Consider the following 21,382-nt stretch of genomic DNA (forward strand, 5'->3'; position numbering starts at 1 on the left):
TAGTTTTGCCTATCACAAATGCCCCTTTTAGCATTCTTGTATTAGTGTTAACAGAATTTACCTTTGTCCACAATTTTATTTTTGATCTATTGTGTCATTATATTTAACTTGTGATTTTTATGGGCAGCATATATTTGGGCTTTGCATTTTTATTTATTGTTCATTTGTTTGCTTGTTTATTACCATTCACAGTATTTTATTGTATTTTATTTTATTTGGACATTTATCCAAATCTGTTTTTTACTTATTTTAGTTGATATACAATGTTACATTAGTTTCAGGTGTATGACTTAGTAATTTAACAACTCTGTACCTTATGCTTTGCTAACACAAATGTAGCTATTAGAGTAGCATTAACTGTATTCCTCATGCTGTGCCTTTAATCCTCCTGATTTATTCATTCCATAACTAAAAGCCTGTACTTCTCCCTCCCCTTCACCTCATTTGCCCACCCTTCTCCCCTAGTAACTACCAGTTTGTTCTATTTATAAGTGTGTTTCTGCTTCTATTGTGTGTTCATTTGTTTGTTTTTTAGATTCAACATATAAGTGAATCATATGGTGTGTGTGTGTGTCTGTGTATATATATATATACATATATATATACACACATGCCCCTCCCCATTCTTGCCTCCTTTGTTGTAGATTAATTCACCATATAAGCAGGAGTTTATGGGGTACCTGGGTAGCTCAGTTGGTTAAGTGTCTGACTCTTGGTTTTGAATCCAGTCAGGATCTCATCCTTTGTGAGACTGAGCCCAACATTGAGCTCCACACTCAGTGGGGAGTCTCCTTGAAAATTCTCTCCCTCTGCCCCTCCCACCACTCACATATGCATTCTCTCTCTCTCTCTCTCTCTCTCTCTCTCTCTCTCTGTCTCTCTCTCAAATAAATAAATAAATAAATCCTTTAAAAAAATGAGTTTATCTCTGTTCTCTATTTTGTTCCACAATCCATGTGTTTTGGATATTACAGCTTTACAGTATATCTTAAGATCTGGGATTGTGATATCTCCTGCTTGTTCTTTTACAAGATTGCTTTGGTTATTCAGGGTCTTTTGTTATTCCATATAAGCTTAATACTATTTGTTCTAGTTCTGTGAAAAATAGGCTATTGATATTTTGATAGGGATTGCGTTTAATTTGAGATTGCTTTGAATAGAATGGACATTTTAACAATTCTAATTCTTCCACTCATGAGCATGGAATATCTTTCCATATATTTGTGTCGTCTTCAACTTCATTAATGAACGTTTTATAGTTTTCACAATACAGGTCTTAAAGCTTTCAGAGTAGAGGTTACTTTCTTGGTTAAGTTTATTCCTAGGTATTTTATTGTTTTTATTTTATTCCAATTATAAATGGAATTTTTTTCTTAATTATTTATATCTGGTACTTTGTTACTAGTGCGTAGAAATGCAACCAGTTTTTGTATATTAATTTTGTATTCTGCAATTTTACTGGTTCATTTATTACTTCTAATAGTTTTTGATGGAGTCTTTAGGGTTTTCTATGTATAGTACTGTGTCATCTGGAAATAGTGACAATTTTACTTCTTTCTCATAAGTTTGGATGCCTTTTATTTCTTTTTACTGTCTAATTGCAGACATAGAATCTGATAACCTCTGCCTTTTAATTTGGTGTTCAGACATTTGTATTTTTATGGTTATTGTTAAGTTTAAATCTATCATTTTGCTATTTGCCCCATGTTTCCTATTTTATATTTGTCCTATCTGTTCTTTGTTCTTGTTCCTCTCTCTTCCTTTTTTTGGATTGAGTACTTTTTATGATTCCCTTTTTTATCACCTTTAATGGCTCTTTATAGATACAACTTTTCATTTTGCTATTTATTGGTTGTTTAAGATATGTAGTATACCCGTGTAACTCTCACCATCTACCTTCAAGTGATATTATATTATTTCACTTGTAGTATTAGAACCTTATGATTAGTGTACTTCCATTTCTCCTCTTTTGGATTTTTTTATTTTAAATTTTTAAATTGTCAATTATTAGGGCACCTGTGTGGCAGAGTTGGTTCAGCATCTGCCTTTGGCTTAAGTCAGGATCCCAGGATGCTGGGATTGAGCCCCACATCCAGCTCCCCACTTGACCGGGAATCTGCTTCTCTTTTCTCTCTCTGCCCTTCCTCCCTGCTAGTGTCACTGTCTCTCAAATAAATAAATAATCTTAAAAATATAAAAAATAGATTGTCAAATATATTTTTTAATTTAAATATAAGAAAGAAAGAAAGAAAGAAAGAAAGAAAGAAAGAAAGAAAGAAAGAAAGAAAGAAAGAAAGAAAGAAAGAAAGAAAGAAAATATAAGAAATGTATGTTTCAGGGTGCCTGGGTGACTCAGTCAGTTGAGCGTCTGACTCTTGATCTCAGAGTTGTGAATTCAAACCCCACCTTGGGCTCCACACTGGGCTTGGAAATTATTTAAGTAAAAAAAAGAGAGAGAGAGAGATGTATGTTTTGTCTTATGATTACTATTTCTAGTGGTCTTCATTACTTTTCTAAGATCTTTGTTTCAATCTGGTATTATTTTGCTTCTTCCTTAAGGGCCTTCTTTACCATACTTGTATTGGTGATCTGCTAGTGATAAGTTCTTTCAGCTTTTGTATATCTGAAAGTTTTTATATTACTTTCATTTTCGAAAGATATTTTTGCTGTATATAAAATTCTAGGTTGACAGAGTTGAGGGGATTGTTTAGTACTTTATTTTTTTACTTATTTTTTTTTTATTGGAGTTCAATTTGCCAACAGATTTTTTTAGTACTTTAAAGGTGAGAGTCCACAGTCTTCTCACATCCATTGTTTTCACTGAAGAATCTACTGTCATCCTTATTTTTGTCTTATGTACATATTTTCCCCCCTCAGGCTGTTTTTAAGACTTCTCTGTCTCCAATTTTGAACAATTTGATTATGATGTACCTTAGTATATAGTTTTCTTTATGCTTTTTGTGCTTGGGATTTGTTTTGCTTTTTAAATCTCTGAGTTTAGGGCACCCCTGGTGGCACAGCGGTTTAGCGCTGCCTGCAGCCTAGGGTGTGATCCTGGAGTCCCAGGATCCAGTCCCACATCAGGCTCCCTACATGGAGCCTGCTTCTCCCTCTGCCTGTGTCTCTGCCTCTTTCTCTCTCTCTCTCTCTCTCTCTCTCTCTCTCTCTGTGTGTGTGTGTGTGTCTCTCATGAATAAATAAATAAAACCTTAAAAATAAATAAATCTCTGAGTTTATAGTTTTTTATCAAATCAGGGAAGATTTCAACCCTTATTTCTTTAAATATTTTTTTTGTCCCCCACCCTCTTCCCTCCTTTTGGAGTTTCACTTACACATATAGTAAGCCGTTTGAATTGCCTCACATATCACTGATACTTTTTTTTTTCAGTCTTTTTTCTTTGATTTTGGATAGTTTCTAATATTATGTCTTTAAGTTTATACTATCTTCTGCAATGTCTGCAATGTTAGTCCCATCCAGTGTATTTTTCATCTCATAAATGATCATTTTCATCTCTGGAATTTCAGTTTTGGTCTTTTTTTTTTTTTTTTTTTACTATCTTGCATATCTCTTTCTATTTTTGAACATATGGAATACAATTATTATAACTGTGTTAATGTTCTTACCTGTTAATTCTAAAATCTGTCAGTCTGGATTACTTTTAATTGATTGATATTTTATTTATTTATTTTTAATTTTTTTTATAAAATCTTTTTTTTATTTTTTATTTTTTTTATTTTTTTTATTTTTTTTTAATTTATTTATGATAGTCACACAGAGAGAGAGAGAGAGAGAGGCAGAGACACAGGCAGAGGGAGAAGCAGGCTCCATGCACCGGGAGCCCGACGTGGGATTCGATCCCGGGTCTCCAGGATCACCCCCTGGGCCAAAGGCAGGCGCCAAACCACTGCACCACCCAGGGATCCCAATTTTTAAATTTTTATTTATTTTTTCATGAGAGACACAGAAGGAGAGAGGCAGAGACACAAGCAGGCTCTCCCCTGCAGGGATCCTGATGTGGGACCAGATCCCAGGATTACACCCTGAGCCAAAGGCAGGCGCCCAACTGCTGAGCCACCCAGGCATCCCAGTTCATTGTTATTTTTAATTGAAATGTTTGCTAATTGTAGATTCATATGCAATTGTGAAGAGTAATAAAGAGAAATTTCCTGTGCTCTTTACCCACGTTTCCCTGATGGTAATACCTTGTAAAACTAGTAAAATATCATAGCCAGAATGTGGTGATACAAAGCACTGATCTTGTTCAGATTTCCCCAATTTTACTTATATTCATTTGTATGCCTGAGTTTTCAGATCTGTGCAATTCTATTCCATGTTGAGTTTCTTTCATCCACCACCACAGTCAAGGTACAGTTCCATCCTCACAAGAATCCATCGTCTTGTCCTTTTATAACTATACTCACTTCTTTTTTTAAAGATATTATTTATTTATTCATGAGAGAAACAGAGAGAGGTAGAGACAGGCAGAGGGAGAAGCTGGCTTCCCACGTGGAGGACTTGATCCCAGGACCTCAGGATCACAACCTGAGCCAAAGGCAGATGCTCAACCACTTGAGCCACCCAGGTGTCCCTGACCATACTCACTTCTATCATTTAAAAAATGCTAAATAAGTGGTCTCCTATAGTATATATAACCTTTGGGGACTGGCTTTTTCACATAATATAATTCCCTAGAAGTTCATCTAAGACTGACTGATTTTTTACCTCACTGTGTGGGGGTTGTTTCAAGCAAGAGGGCAAATCTCACCCCTGTTAGTCCATCTTGACTGAAGCCAAAGACCTCTATGATTTATTCTTAATCAGATATATTTTTTCATTTTGACACGAGATTTATTTTTTTATCAAGAAAAAAGAAAATAGGGATCCCTGGGTGGCGCAGCGGTTTGGCGCCTGCCTTTGGCCCAGGGCGCGATCCTGGAGACCCGGGATCGAATCCCACATCGGGCTCCCGGTGCATGGAGCCTGCTTCTCCCTCTTCCTTTGTCTCTGCCTCTCTCTCTTTCTCTCTCTGTGACTATCATAAATAAATAAAAATTTAAAAAAAAAAAAGAAAAGAAAAAAGAAAATTAAATTAAAATTTAATTTTCTTTTAATTTCAATTTTTTTAATTTTTTAATTTTTATTTATTTATGATAGTCACAGAGAGAGAGAGAGAGAGAGAGAGAGAGAGAGAGGGGCAGAGACACAGGCAGAGGGAGAAGCAGGCTCCATGCACCGGGAGCCCGACGTGGGATTTGATCCCGGGTCTCCAGGATCGCGTCCTGGGCCAAAGGCAGGTGCCAAACCGCTGCGCCACCCAGGGATCCCTAATTTCATTTTATTATTACAGTTGTTTACCCAAGTATCCCTTAATCTTCCTATTCCAATCATAACTTTAAAAGTACCTTTTATATCTCTAGGATTTTTCTAAACTTCACTTTATTCTGGATTTGATAAACTTTTTTGACAATTTTCTCAGATGCCTTTTCATTTCTCCTTCCCTTGTTTCTACCTTTCTTCCTTCTTTCCAATCAAAAAATATTTATCAAAAGCCTATAATGTGCCAGATGCTATGATGAGCACTGAGGATAATGCCATGAAAATGATAGACAAAGTCCTTGCTCTCTTGCTGAGATTCTAGTGATGAGAGAAAGGCAATAAACATATAAGCTGTAATTTTATTTAAGTTAGGAATATATGCTGTGAAGAAAATAAACAAGATGACATTTTGAGATGCTTTTGGAGCTCAAATATTAGAAGGGTTTTAGAACAAAGAACAGCAACTGCAAAAGCCCAAAGTCAAGAATAAATTTGACATATTCTGGGAACAGAAAAAAAGACATGAATGGAGAGAAACACTTATAAACTATGCTCAGGGAAAGACACTCACAAAATGGGTGTTCAGAGGTCAAATCACACAAGGTCTTGAAGGCTGAATTGGGTTTATGTGCCTTTCCTTTTGCCTTTTTATATACAGCTTCTCTATAGCTCAGCAACATAGAAAACTCCCTGTACAACTCCTTGAGCTTCTACAGATTTCTCTCTGGTTTCTTTATCTTTGGGCTTAGGCTGTTTGTATGGTTATGGTCAGAATGTTCTTTTTTTTTTTTTTTAATAACTTCAAAACCTTTTTTGCCTTCCTTGTAATAGATGCTTACAATGCACTTTTACCTCTTTGAATACTTTGAACTATGCTTTCCAAAGTCTAAAGTACCTGTGTAACCACTCCCAATGTGCACTTCCTAGGCTATTACAATCCCCAAGATAATATGACCCACTTCTCCAATTATTCCAATTGTGCCTATTATTATTCAGTTAAATAGAACGAAGTCGTTTTAAGAGACCGTTGAGAACAGGCATCCAAAATTTTGTCAGCTTTTATCACAAAGACTTTAGCAGATTGCTTCTCCCAGTCCATTCTTAGTACAGCTGAAAAGAAGTACCTTCCTAAAGTGCAGTTAGGGTCTTGTCACTCCTCTGCTTAAACTCCTCAGTTGTTTTCCCATTGCAATTAAAATAAAATAAAATTCAAAATATGACTATAAATAAGATGGCCCTACATGGTTCCTTCCTTGCTTGCTTCTCCAACTTCATCTCATGCTACCCCTCTTCCCTTCCCTCAATACATTCTAGCAACATCAATCTTAAACTTCAGTTCTGTAACACACCCAACTCATGCTCAGCGCTGGAGTTTTGCACATGCTTTTCCCTTTGCCTAGAATACTCCCCACCAACCCACCCTCCATTCTTATGGTCAGTTTCTTTCTCATCCTTCACGCCTCTCAAATTTCACCTCCTCAAAGAGGACTTCCCTGGTCTCGAAGGAGATCTCTCCCCACCACCCTACATCCTTGTTTTCTCTTTGGCCCTTGTTTATTTCTTTGATAGCACTTAACATGACCTGCAGTTATTTAAGTATTTGCTTATAGGTTTTTGTTCTGTCACCAACACTCAGTGTAAGCCTCCCAAATGCAATGTCCCCAGTCCCTAGAACTGTGTCTGATCTATAGAAGGCCCTCATGAAGGATTTAAATTATTTCATTTGAGTTGATACCTGATTGAGTTTTTGAATTAGTGAATGAGTGAATAAACATATAAGAAAGCAAATCATAAAATTTAGAATAAAATTCACTTTTTAACAAAGATTTTCTTTAAACCAAAGTATTAAAAAGTCCAATGAGGGGGACGCCTGGGTGGCTCAGTGATTCAGCGTCTGCCTTGGGTTCAGGTCATGATCTTGGGGTTCTGGGGTCAAGTTCCACATCAGGCTCCCCATAGGGAGCCTGCTTTTCCCTCTGCCTCCGTCTTTGCCTCTCTCTCTCGGTGTCTCTCACAAATAAATAAATAAAATCTTTAAAAAATAAAAATTAAAAAATGTAAAGTCCAATGAGGGGAAAAAAAGATACTGGTACTGTAAAAACTCTCATTATCCAAATTACTAATTCACTGTGACCTAGTTACCCTTGTTCATCTATTGATGAACAATGAAAAAGAGTAACATCAACATCATCTCACAACCTGCATTTTTGTTAAATATAATTTCATTTTTAATTGTTTATAGCCTTTTATATTTTGTAAGATTCATGAAAATTTCCAGCGGCTGTCATTTTTTATGTTATATATTAAAATGATTTATATGAATAATATATACAAAGTGGATTGAGGAATTTTCTTTAAAAAATGGAACTTCTCTAGTGGTGAACTTGTTTGACAATGTTTCATATAAACCCATAGTTGAAAATATGAAATAGTATGGAATTTCATTGCTTTATTATTCAGCATTAGTCATATAACACAGGTAAATCATAGCATTTGTATTGCAATATCCTGGCATCTTTTTAGTGATTTTATCTTTTGAAGTGTTCATGATTAAAATATAAAAATTACTACTACAGTTGTCTATTGAACTGTTCATTCTTGAAGCATTAGAATTACCATTGCAGTCATATTTTCAGATTTATTTATTAATTGTTATTATTAATAGGAAATGGCCTGGTAATTTGAAGTTTGCATGAGGGTTTCAGGATTATTTTCTTACAAATTTGACAAACTCCTTCTATTTGTCCCTCTTATTTTTAGTGTAAAAATTCATGGCTGTTTTGTAGTTGCCTGCTATGTTTAATAGATGATTTATGTGTCAACATCTGATTCTAATTTGGGTATCTTTCTGACCAGTATAATGAATCAATAGCTAGTAATACTGCCCAGCTATGTGCTAAATTAATATATGTTCTTAAAGCTTTATAACCTTTTTTTAGATATTTTGTAAGTTGGTAGAGACTGATTTATTAGCTGATGGGTTAATCTGAGTCATTAATTTATTAGCTGATGGGTTAATCTGAGTCATTAGAATCCATCTTGAAAATTACAAAAATAAAATTATTAAAACATATCCTAATTAGAAGTTTAAAAACAAAAAGCTGCAATAAATGGTACCTATGGTTAGAACTAAAAAAAGCTTTATCCTTTGATTCTGCCCCTTTGCCTCTATATTAAATTGCCCTGGAAATTTTTTCCTTAACATTAGATTGATATGCCCAGGAATGAAATTGCTCGCATCATCTTATGTCCTCATGTTCCTAAAGCCTCCTAAGCCAACTTTAGTGTTTTAGAGTCCTAGTTAGTCCAGATGCCCAAGAGTTTCTCCCATGCTGAGTATTCTTAAAACTCAGACATAATTCACTGGTATGTTCATTGTATCAAGGTCGCTGTCGTGTTTTCATTCTTGGTCCCAAAAAATTCTTTTATGCATTTTAAGTCTTCAAGGAAAAACTTTAAAATTATAAGCTAAAGAATCCTAAGGAAATTTACATAATAAAAATAAACAAAATCAAATGCTTTTATAAAAGAATGCATTCTAGGCTCTTTGCTATAAAATATTAAAGTCCATGTTACCAATAAAAATTAATTTATTAAAATAAATAAGTAAATAAAGTCCATGTTAATGAACACAGAAAGCCAAGATTTAATATGAGTAATTGGACCTCATACACCTCTATTATGTGTTAAAATTTATTCCTGAGTCAGTTCTTGAAAGTAGAACTTCAGTTTGTGTCCATTGCCAAAAATAAACATAGTTCTGTTCTAAGTACTTGATTGCTTCATGCCACTTAAGTGAGGCTCCCAAGTGATTTCCAAAAAGGTTTGGAGGAATTATACCATGTAAATTTGTTTTTGAGCACTAGTATAGTGGGTACTGAGTCCACGTTTGTTTGAACTTGTAATTTTAGTCTCTAAGGATTAAGATACAAAGATTATTTTTACTAAGACCACCCAAGGAAAGAAAGGATGGGAATTCATGGTATTTTATGTAAAAGGGAACCCAATTTCACCATCTATAGATACTAAAAGTACTCTGTTATGTGTGATATTTAAATGTCACTTAAATGTTTTTACACTTAGAATATGTTCTTCAACTTGCTTTTCTTCACTTAACAGTATGTCTTGGAAATCTTCCCATATCACTTATAGAACTACCTCTTTTAAGTGTTGTATTATCTTCCATATTATAAATGTTATATTATTTATTTGCCTATTTCCTAATTAATAGACATGCAGGCTGTTTTGTGTTTTTCATTCTAATGATCCTGTTACTGTGAAGATCATTTTACATTATTATTTGTGCACATATTTGATTATTTTCCATGCATGGTAAAGAGGGATTGCTGTTTCAAAGGATATGCATGTCTTAAACTCATATTGATATTGATTACCCACCTAAAAGGAGGTAACAGTTTGTCCTTTTTTTTTTTACAGTTTGTCCTTCTACCCGTAGTTTATTACACTCATTTTCCCATACTCAACCAAACTTGATATTACCAATCTTTTCATTTTACATGTCATATGAGTGAAAAGTGATACTTCTTTATTACTTTATTTTGCATTTTCCAATTACTACTAAGATTGAGTATCCTTTCTTAAATTGGCCTTTTGCTTTACCTCTTTACCTATCCATATTTACTATCCATTTTTCTTTTGGGCTTTCTGTCTTTTTATTACTAATTTTATAAGCTCTTAATACATTCCAAATATTAATACTTTGTTGATTATGTTCTGAATATTTTCCCCAGCCTCTCAATTATTTTTTAAGTTTTTTGTGATTCTTCCCCTGAATGGAAGTTTTAAATTTTGGTGTCAAACTGAACAGTCTTTTTCATTATGGCATTTGCTTTTCATCTCTTTTAGAAGTCCTTCATAGGGACGCCTGGGTGCCTCAGTGTTTGAGCCTCTGCCGTTGGCTTAGGTCTTGATCCCAGAGTCATGAGATCAAGTCCCATGTTGGGCTCCCCACAAGGAGCCTGCTTCTCCCTCTGCCTGTGTCTCTGCCTTTCTCTCTGTATCTCTCATGAATAAATAAATAAAATCTTTAAAAAAAAAAAGTCCTTCATGAATATAGCACAGATTAGCACAAATTAATATATTCTTTTATATTGCTTTAATGCATTTATATTTTAGTTTGATTCAATGTTTGTTTTTTACTTAAGTCTTGAATCATCTGGAGTGTATTTTTATGAATTACATGTGTTATGGAAGTAACTTATTCTTCTTTTCCAAATGGGTATCCAGTTGTCCCAACTGTATGTATTTAATTGGCCATCATTTTCCTACAGAATTAAAATGACACCTGTATGATGAACTAAATTTGCATATCTAGGGGTTTATTCATGGCCACGCCCTTTTAGTACACTACTTGCCTATTATTGAATCAATACTATAACTTTTATTTATTTATTTTTAAATTTTATTCATTTATTTATTTGAGGAGAGAGAGAGGATGAGAGCTGAGGGATGGATTGGGAGAGGGATAGAGAGAGGAAGAGAGAATCTCAAGCAGACTCTGCACTGAGCACAGAGCTGGATGCAGGGCTTGATCTCATGACCCTGAGATCATGAACTGAGCTGAATCCAAAAGTCAGATATTCAACCAACTGAGTTACCCAAGTGCCCCAATACTACAGCTTTTTAATATTTTTACTAGTAGATAGGACAGTTATCCCTTTCTTGTTTTTGTATGTGGTTTTATACCCAGCTACCCTCTAAATATCTTTGTCATTGCTTCTAATAATTTTTCAGTCTGAGCTTTCTGAATAAATGATCACATTGACTTCAAGTCCTGACAGTTTTATTTCTTTATTTGTTAACTATATCTCATACAATAGTTATTTCTCCTGATAAATGTGCAAAACCAATTCACTGGTCAATAGGACCAATCCAATTTCACACATATACCTACTATGAAGGGGCCCATTTCTATCCACTTCTCCAGAAAGTTTTACCTTCTCTACCTGTTGCCTCTCCCAAATTTCACCCTTCTCCATGTGTGCACATGGATTCTTTTTCTCAGTTTCTATAGCCTCCACATCTTTCTTTTCCTTCTTTCCTTCTTTCTTTCCTTCCTTCCTAAACAGTCTTTACCTTAAATTTGAGTTATTCCAACTGATAGGTGTGGTTGAGGGAGTTAGGCAAAGTAAGGAAGAAATTCAGAAGTACAGTAGCCCTTTACGGAATTTTACTTTGCCCTTTATTTATTTGAGCATTTAATTACTTTACCTTATAATTTTCTTGGGTCTACATTTTAACTCCTTCAGGTGAGACTATTTCTCCTGTCTTTTATCTACTTACATTTCCTTTCCTCCTTCCCTTATACCTGTATTGCATGTTCTTTACCTTCATATAGACCTTTAGATTCTATTCTAGATTAGATTCTATTTTATAGAGAATCTAGTTTAGATTCTATTTTCTGTAATTTCAGTAACACATTTGCCGTATTTCAAACTTCATTGCCCCTCTCTCTTTTGCTTAACCATCTCCACAACTCTGGTCCTGTTTTATTTTTGTGTTTTCCCTACGTTTTTAAAACTTTTTATTTTGAAATGATTTCAAACTTATCAAGAAGTTATAATAGTATATGTATACTATTTATTAAATAATCTTTTATCTATGTATGTATTTATTATTTATAAACACAAATTCAACAATTAACATTTTTGCCATATTTGCTTTATCATTCTCACACACACTCTGTATGGGTATTTGTGTATATTTTTTAGAACAATTTGATATTAAATTGCAAATGTGATCTATTCTGTTTTTGCTTTTTCCATACCTATGCTCAGTAACCCAGAAATCCAACTCTTTTTATACTGCTATCTTGTCTGATAAAGTATATTCTGGCAAATAAGGTCACATTTTGGATTATGCCATAAATATACGATCACTGACCTCATATTGACTTTCAAGGCTGCCTATATATGAATCACTGTTTTTTTAATTTGCAAACACAAAGGTATTTGGGAATATTATTTTCTTAAGATGTTCTATATGGAAATTAATCAGATGATACATTCTATGTGATTTCAGTTGTTTGGAATCTTTGAGATTGTCTTTGTGGCCAGTTATTTTTATTTATTTACCAAATATTTACATAGTGCTATGGGCCAGGCACTAAGTCCTTCATTTATTCAATTTGCTCAACACTATGTATTAGGTAGGATTATCATCTTCAATTTGCAAATGAGAAAACTGAGGGACAGAAATGTAAGTTATCCTAAGTCTACGTTAAGTAATAGAGTAATAGAGCTGAAATTTTAATTCCACTAGTCTGGGTCCAGAACCCATGCTCTCAACCGTGATACTATGCTAATTTTTTTCCATATCATGTGCTCTTTTTTAAAATGTGCATTTATAATTCTTACTGATTTGTATAATCCTCTGTGTTTTCCATTAGATTGAGCATTTTATGTAGTTCTAATAATTTATATCTTTATTAACTTCTTGCCTATGTATCAGTTTCTGAGAAATGTATATTGACTGTGAATTAATTACTTTCTGATTATAATCCTGTCATTTCTTGGTGTCAGTTATTTTTAGGAGATTGTTAGATATATCTCTTTTCAAAGTTTATTTCTCACTAAAGATTCTTCATTGAATGATTATATAATAACTTCTTTATCAATGTGGTTTTAAAATAATGAGAATCAAATGAAAATAGACCTTCAGTCCCAAACAACTTCATTTCAACATTAATTCATATTCTCAGTCACAAATACTGCTTTTGTAACAGTAATAGGGAAGTCCTCTTATCCATCACAATCTGAACTTGTAGTTGATTTATTCATTAAAAGGACACATTTAAAAATATAAATAATAAAAATATCTTTCAATCTATAAATGTACAATCAGCCAATAATCTTTTTATTTTTTTAAGTTTTAATTTAAATTCTAGTTAGTTAATATTCAGTGTAATATTAGTTTCATGTGTACAATTTGATAATTCAACACTGATATACAACACCTTGTGCTCATCAGAACAAGTGCAGTCCTTAATCTCCATCACCTATTTAACCCATCCCCCCACCACCTCCCTTTTGGTAACCATCAGTTCAAAATAATCTATAATAAAAGTAATTTCTATAGTTAAAAGTAATCAACAATTTTTTGGATCAAAGCCTTTCCTGATGAGTTTACTTGTTGGAGTACAACAGTGTCTTTATATCAATGTGGTTTGTTTCTGTTGTTTTGTTTTGTTTTGTTTTAACTTTGGAGAGGAACAAGAATTCACTTGCAAAGTAATCTGAATACAGAATTATTCAAGATTTTTAGGGTTACCCGCCTTCTGGAGCCTTGCCACTTTCCCATCTTATTTGACCTCATTTTTAGGAGGCTGGTGTTAAGCATTATGCTTTCAACTTAATTTTCACAGAAACAGTCATTTTCTTTTTATGCTTATGTTCATTAGTTTATGAAATATTAATAAATTCCTAACCAGCAAGTGTTATTGACTCAGACAGCTTTGGAAACAACACAACTAATATTGGAAAACATACAACTCAAATGGTAAGAGCAGAGGTAAACATTTGTCTGTTTTCAAATAGAAATGCTGTTTTGATAAATTGATTGATTTGTTTAAGTAGAGGTCAGTTAAGTGAGTTTCCTCTGTAGTTCAAACCAGAATATGTTCCTCAAGTAAATAATGGCAAAATCACTGACAAGTTATTCTCCATCTGACAGATATCATTGTCAGCAAATAACTACATAGGAATGAGATTGCATTTTTAAGTTAAGATACCTATAGACCAGCAATGTTTATGTTAGAATGTCATGGATTATGATACCAAAACTCTTTTGAGCTTATGTACATAAAGATTCGACTTATACAAGGAAGATGGACATATTTTTAAAGCTATGTTCATAAAAAAAAATAATAAAGCTATGTTCATGATACTTCTTAACACAATTCTTAACTTCAATCTGATAACAGGTTTTTTCATGTTCCAAGGGAGTCTAATCTCAGTAAACCTGATTGAATTGAAAAAATTGAAGTCATCTTTGAAGTCTTTCTTGCTTTTCTAGCTTTGGTAAAAATGGTAGAATTGGATGAACCAGAAGAACAACCAGCTCAGAAGAGATTCTTCAAAGTTTTCCAAATGTTGGACACAAATTTAAATTTTAAAAATATATTAACACCATAATAAAAGTAATGTGTAGACTCAGATATGTTATACCAAGTTGTAAACACATCATGAAACAAGCACATAAACACATAGTGAAACAAAAATAAACCATGCTACTAGTTTATATTTTTATGAACTGCTGACTAAAACTTTGCTACCAAATAAATAAATAAATAGATAGATAGATAAATAAATAAATAAAACTTTGCTACCAATATTCATATACATATTTGAACTTATGAGTATGCATTTTTATTTTTAAGCTTTTAGCTGGGCTTTTTAAAAACTTGAGTTCAGGGATCCCTGGGTGGCGCAGCGGTTTGGCGCCTGCCTTTGGCCCGGGGCGCGATCCTGGAGACCCGGGAATGAATCCCACATCGGGCTCCCGGTGCATGGAGCCTGCTTCTCCCTCTGCCTGTGTCTCTGCCTCTCTCTCTCTCTCTCTCTCTCTCTCTCTCTCTCTCTCTCTCTCTCTGTGAGAATCATAAATAAATAAAAATTAAAAAAAAACTTGAGTTCATTATTACATATTACATATCCAAATCAAGTTATGCAAGTAAGAGCACTGCTATAGCATATATACTTCGTTGAATAAATACAGGCATGACATTGGGGCAGCTTTCTGCCATGTATCCTTATCACTCCTTAACAGTTTTGCAATGGCAAATTAATATGATAATATTGTATTAAAGGAAATTTTCTTGCTTGATTTTAGTTTTGAGTATTTCTTGCCCATATTTTACATTTATGCCCAGAAACATGAGTAGTGATTAGATACACTCATTCAGTTTTAGAAACAAAATTTTCTTTACTCTTCCTTCCTTCAAGCTTCTAGACCATTTTAATTGCAAAGATCTTAATGTTGCCAAAGCCAAATCCACTTTTTTATTTAAAAGAAGTTACCCTTGGCAATAGCTTTTTTGTGGTATTCAGAATTGTATCAATATTATAAAGCCAAACAAAGTACAAAAATCACTCTTTTAAAGATGATTTAAAATTGCAACTGTCATTCATATCTCTTGATTTCATATTTTTTACTAATCAAAATAGTGCCTTATTTTCATTGGTGGATTTTAACAAGTAATATTATAATTTGGTCTTATAAAATGAATTATTACTAGTAAGTCTCTTTTTCTGTTTTATATGATGTAGATTCTAGTTAGATTTCATTAGATAAAAGAGACAGATACTAAAATAATTTTTAAAATACTGATCCAGCCTAACCCATGAATTTTACAAATTGAAAAATTAAAGCTCAGGTTAAGTGTCTTACTCAAAGTTACATACAGCTAGAAAATTTCAGATTCCCAACTTCCTAACCATTAGCTCACTGTTCTATCATTTATTACCTCATCTCTGAGTTTCTATAGTACATTTTTACTATGCCATGGCATTTAGTTTGTATACAAACATTCATGTCATTTATTCAACAAGTAATTCTCTTTGTGCCAGGCTCTCATCTAGGCACTGTAGACAGTCTCCAAATTTAGAAATTGTGCTGAAAATAGAATAAAAGTAGATTCTATTTAGCCTCCATTAGATTTTGGCTGAATGCACAACTGCAATTAGCCATGTTCATATATCACTGGGTGGTTTTAACAGATTACTAAAAAGAATTTTTCTATTTTATGACTATATTTTAGGGGACTAAAAAAGTTCTTTACTGTTTTGAAAGGTGAGAAAAACCAATTCAGCTCAAAGCATATTGTTTGCGTACCATGGTGTGCATACCTGGTAATGTGTTTGGAAACCACAGAAACAAAGCTATATGAAATAGGCAATGTGTGTACATAAAACAGTATAGCCATGCTGCTACATACATGTAAACAGCACTGTCAGATGAGAGAAGAATGAATAAGTAACTCTGAGCAGGAGGCTAGAGGGGGCTACCTGGAGGAATTGACTCTAGAGTTTAAAGAGCACAAGGTTGCTTCAAGAATGGAGAAGGACGGGCAGCCAGCCCAGGTGGCTCAGCGGTTTAGTGCTGCCTCCGGCCCAGGGTGTGATCCTGGAGACCCAGGATCAAGTCCCATGTCGGGCTCCCTGCATGGAGCCTGCTTCTTCCTCTGCCTGTGTCTCTGCCTCTTTCTCTCTCTCCATGTCTCTCGTGAATGAATAAATAAAATTTAAAAAAAAAAAGAACGGAGAAGGAAATCTTTCAATGTCCAGGGAACAACATGTGCAAAGGCATAGAGTTATGAACAATCCTGGCATTTCCACGAAATTTTAAGGCAGCAAACTACTAGAGTGTCTTGGGAGGAGGTGAATAAGCATTTTTAGACATCATTAGGTTGAAGAATGGAAGTAGCAAAGGCCTTCTTCATTTGTAGCCTGGGTATTCCTCATGCCTCCACCTTTTTCTGTTCCTAGGTGTTAAGTTCTCTGAGAACACTGATAGTATTTTGTACTTCTCTATCCGACAGTGACAGTTGCAGTGTTTAGCATGACAAGGGCTCAGTACATGCTTACTGATTAATTATGCTCATCATTCAGTCAACAAATATTTTTGGCTCCAGCATTTGTAAGGTTGGGTACTATCTGCTATGAGAAATAAAAGAAGTTGAAATACAGCCAGCTTTCAAGGAGTATTGAACCTAAAGCAAAAAACTATAAGGACTTTTGTCTTTGTGATGACTTATATGGCCGTGTGCTTGCGGAGCTTATGTTCTTGTCAGGGGAAATAACAATAGGGTAAATGTAAAATATATAGTATGTTAGTGATAAACACTAAGGAGAAAAAGAATAAAATAGGAAAGAAGGATATAAGTTACTGGAGAGGAAAGGAGAAGGTAAACTTACTTAATTTATCTTGTCTCCATTTCCTTAACTCTAGGAAAAGAAAAAATAATAGTACTTATTTATAGGGTTGTGACAAGGATTAAACGAGTTAATGTATGTGTGTATAAAATGCTCAGTGCTGTTCCCAGAAGATGGTAGGAAGTCAGCTAATATTATTTATACATTTGTCTAGAATAGCTTTAGAACAGTAGTCATCTTATTTTCATTACTTATGAACCTCTTTATTAAGGGATATACTTCCAAACGGTTTTGAACTACTTTATCTGCAGGCTAAGACTCCCTCATCCACATCTTCCTCCTTTTAGCCTCTGCTTCCAATGCATTCACATCTAATAATACTTTCTTATTGACGTGAATCACTGTCCTTTGATTGTATTTCTTCTAGAAAACAATATTTGCTTATCTAGATGTCAAGTCACCGGTTTCTATTTCAGGCATGAGGCAGGCATCCAGATCTTCCTGTGGAAAATATTCATTAATGCTTCATCACTTATCCCATCTCAAGGTTAAAAGTTCTGATAAAATGAGACCCTTATGCTTGCTTACCAGCTAAAAATAAGTACAATATTGGAATTGTTATCATCAGACAGAAATGTGAAATCTTTAATATTAATCTTTTGGAACTAAGATCATTTGCATGGATTACGTGAAGTTTCAGGTCTCCTACCAACCTTTCTTTGTCTAACTTCAGTTCATCTTTAAATGTATTCTGCATCCCCCTTTCTCTCCCTGAAAACTAGACTAACTCTTTGTGCTTTGGCACTCCATATTTAGCCCTATTGTAACCATTGTCATTCAGTGTTGTAATTACTGATTTCCCTGATTGCCCCACTCCCTACCCTCCACCTCCTGGGTGTGTATTCTCTTTACGTCCACTTCCTTAGTATCCATTACTGTGCTTCACATGTAATTGATGGCCAGTAAATACTTAAAACAATCTAATGCCTGGAGTACCTTTAAAATATCAGGATTATAGAAATATAGTGATTTAAATCTTAGTCCCACATCCCTTAGTTGCTCCTTTGTCTCTCTTGGCTGCTTTCTGAGGAATAGCGAAGCTCCAGCAAGCTGTATTACCATGTCCTATACACACACATTCCCCTGTCCCCTTTGGCCTAAAACCAAAAAGAAAAAAGAACAAGTAGGCTGGCTATCAGGAAATACCTAAAGATGAAGGAGGATACTGTGCAATGATTATGGTCCAGTGATTATGGTCCAATGATGTGGTCCTTACTCTTCCAATTAAAAGAAGTTAAAGGTGACTGGCTGGCTCAGTCAGTAGACATGCAACTCTTGATCTCAGAGTCATATGAGTTCAAGCCCCACATTGGATGTAAAGATTACTTTAAAAAAATAAAATAAAAAATTTATTTGCCATTGCTCTCATGGGTGATATGCTTCTAGGGTCTGATACAGATCTGTATTTACAAGAAATTAGCTTATAAGCCAAATATAACCATTTGTTTATTTTCTTTCATTGAAATACTTGTACCTAATACCCAAATTATGAATTTAATGATATCAGAGCACCTATGAAATCCAACAAAAATCAGAAGGCTGTTCTTTAGCTGTGGAAACAGAACAAAATGAGTTACACTCTCCCAAGGATTATTTTGCCCTGACTGAGAAAGAACCTTGTCAAATAGAGTAAGGGGTGATAAGGTCTCAAGTGCACTTTTGAAAGTCCTTATAAGTTATTTTTTTTTCTTTTTTGCTGAAAGAGTTAAAAGTTGGAGAGGGGGATGGCATTTTATAACTCAATAATGATAATGTACAATTTGGTTCCATAATTCTTTGATCCCAAGATGAGTTCTTGAGATAATGTTAATGTGGTATTACTAATGACAGAACTGAGAAAGAAGGGGAGATAGAAGATTGAAGCTGGTTGAGAATTCTGTGTACCCTCTAACTCAAAAAATCACCTCGGTTTTCCGAGTCATCACAGTTTTATCAAGAAAATTAGCTGTTTGTTCTTGGTTTTAGCTGTCTTCCTAGCACTCCTCCACATACTAGTAATGCATGATGATCCACTGAGAGTTCATTCTCCACCTTTGTGAAGAAACTATGAAGTGTAGGTTAAATGGTCATTAAAAAAATAATAAGTTGTTCTCCTTGTCAAGGGCTACAGTGAGTCCATCAAACCTTATCTCAAGGTCCTTTCTATTCCAGAGATTGGAAACCCAAGTGCCTACAGAGGCCAGGCTGGTGAGAATGAAGCAGGAAGCCACTGCCCTGAACTGGAGAGCCAAGTCCTTTCTGAAGGAGCAGCCACTGCTCCGTTCCAGATAATTGTTGCAAGGCAGGAATGTTGACCTAGTGTTACCACATTGTCCGGTTTCTCAGGTAAAGCAGGAAATGCAAATTTTCGTGTGAAATCTTTTAATTTAAATATTGTCAACTAATTCGTTGTATTTTTCTTAAACTGTGTACATGCCAAAAGCTTCCACAGGTGGAATTTGGCCCAGAGTCCTCTTGTTTGACTTGGTCTTATATTTTGCTTAACTGTTTGTTAAATTAGGGACCCCTGGGTGGCTCAGCGGTTGAGCATCTGCCTTTGGCCCAGGGTGTGATCCCAGGTCAGGGATGGAGTCCCACATCGGGCTCCCTGCAGCCTGCTTCTCCCTCTGCCTGTGTCTCTGCTTCTCTCTGTGTGTCTCTCATGAATAAATAAATTAAATCTTTAAAAAAAAACAAAAACCTATTTGTTAAATTAGAGACCTTATTCTCCAAAGGTTTTACTTTTCTTCAGCATTTCTCTAAGATACTCTGTGCCTGGTTCTATGATACTGAAACTCCCTTCCTCTCCAACCTGAATACTTTGTGCATAACTTTTCTTCGGCCGCTATATTTTCTCTGCCTCCCTCAGCATTCTAGTGAGTAGTCCAATGCTAAATGGAGTCTTCTTGAGAGACTTTTCATATGACACCATAAAATACCTTCAGGTATTACTACACATTCATATTGTTCCTGATGTGTGAGCTAATAAACACAATAAAATATCACTTATTTCATGGGACTTATAGATTGTATGGTTTGGACTCCTGTTTATAGAATCCACACAGAGACCATATTCCTCCCTTCCTTCTTGAGAGACCTTATTGAACAATTAGACTATAGTTATCTTTTACATTTAGTTACGTTTGTTGGAGGCACTGATTGGAGGCACATATTGCTACATGTTTAGAGACAGTGTCTTCAGGTGGGTTTCTACAAGGGCTGAGGAATCTTATTTCCACCTTGAGTAAGCTGATTTTCAAGGTTACTAGGGGGCACCATTACCTCTCTACAGAACTGATTACTTCAAGTAGGTCCTTGGTGTCCATTGCCAGATGAACTGAAGAGTGCTAAACATTTGTAAGTTAAAGGGCATGTAAATACTAGTTGTTTAAATATATTATACAGCCCCAAATGGGCATAATTCATAATTGTCTCATTCTTAGTACAGTTTTGAGAAAAAAACAATATTGATGTATATAATTTTTTTAAAGATTTTATTCATTTATTCATGACACACAGAGAGAGGCAGAGACACAGGCAGAGGGAAAAGCCCGCTGCATACAGGGAGCCTGACATGGGACTCGATCCCGGGACTCTAGGATCACAACCTGAGCCAAAGCAGATGCTCAACCACTGAGCCACCCCGCTGCTCCTGTACATCATTTCTCAACAATGATTTGACCTATATATATTGAGCTGTTCCTGGAGTAGCCAAAATACCAGTAATGTACAGATAAGATGTGTAAGTTACTCCTTAAATTTGCTTAGTCTACTCTAAAATAGATTATGTAAATGCAGACAAGTGTTTTTTATAAATATTCTCTAGGAGAAACTTCACTGTACTATCAAAAAGCAAAAATAGCAAACTCTGCTGGTGGCTAATATGCAGGAAGAAATCATAAATAATTTTTCTCTCAGTATAGTGAGTTTATCAATTTACTTTATAGATATTCTAATAAAACCTATTACTATACTAAAACAGTTCTCTAATTTCTTTACAGAATATGTATTTGGGAGCTGGTGTTTATGCACTTTTCAGCTTTTAAGAAAATAAAATGGGGGCACCTTGGTGGCTCAGTTAAGCATCCAATTCTTGGTTTTGGCTCAGGTCATGATCTCAGCATCCTGACATGAA

At 34.7% G+C, this 21,382-nt stretch overlaps 1 protein-coding gene across 7 annotated transcripts in view; it reads left to right on the plus strand.

Annotated features, from left to right (window-relative positions):
- The window catches only part of LOC129495411 (methyl-CpG-binding domain protein 5), a 433,502-nt gene that overhangs the window by 337,236 nt on the left and 74,884 nt on the right, over positions 1 to 21,382 (plus strand). For all 7 annotated transcript variants that reach the window (XM_055302889.1, XM_055302888.1, XM_055302892.1 and 4 more), the window contains one exon: positions 19,420 to 19,593. The gene's annotated coding sequence lies outside the window, so the exon portion shown is untranslated. The remainder of the gene's footprint in view (positions 1 to 19,419; positions 19,594 to 21,382) is intronic.

The sequence above is a fragment of the Nyctereutes procyonoides genome, unplaced genomic scaffold, assembly GCF_905146905.1.
Source record: "Nyctereutes procyonoides isolate TBG_1078 unplaced genomic scaffold, NYPRO_anot_genome, whole genome shotgun sequence".
Lineage (NCBI taxonomy): Eukaryota > Metazoa > Chordata > Mammalia > Carnivora > Canidae > Nyctereutes > Nyctereutes procyonoides.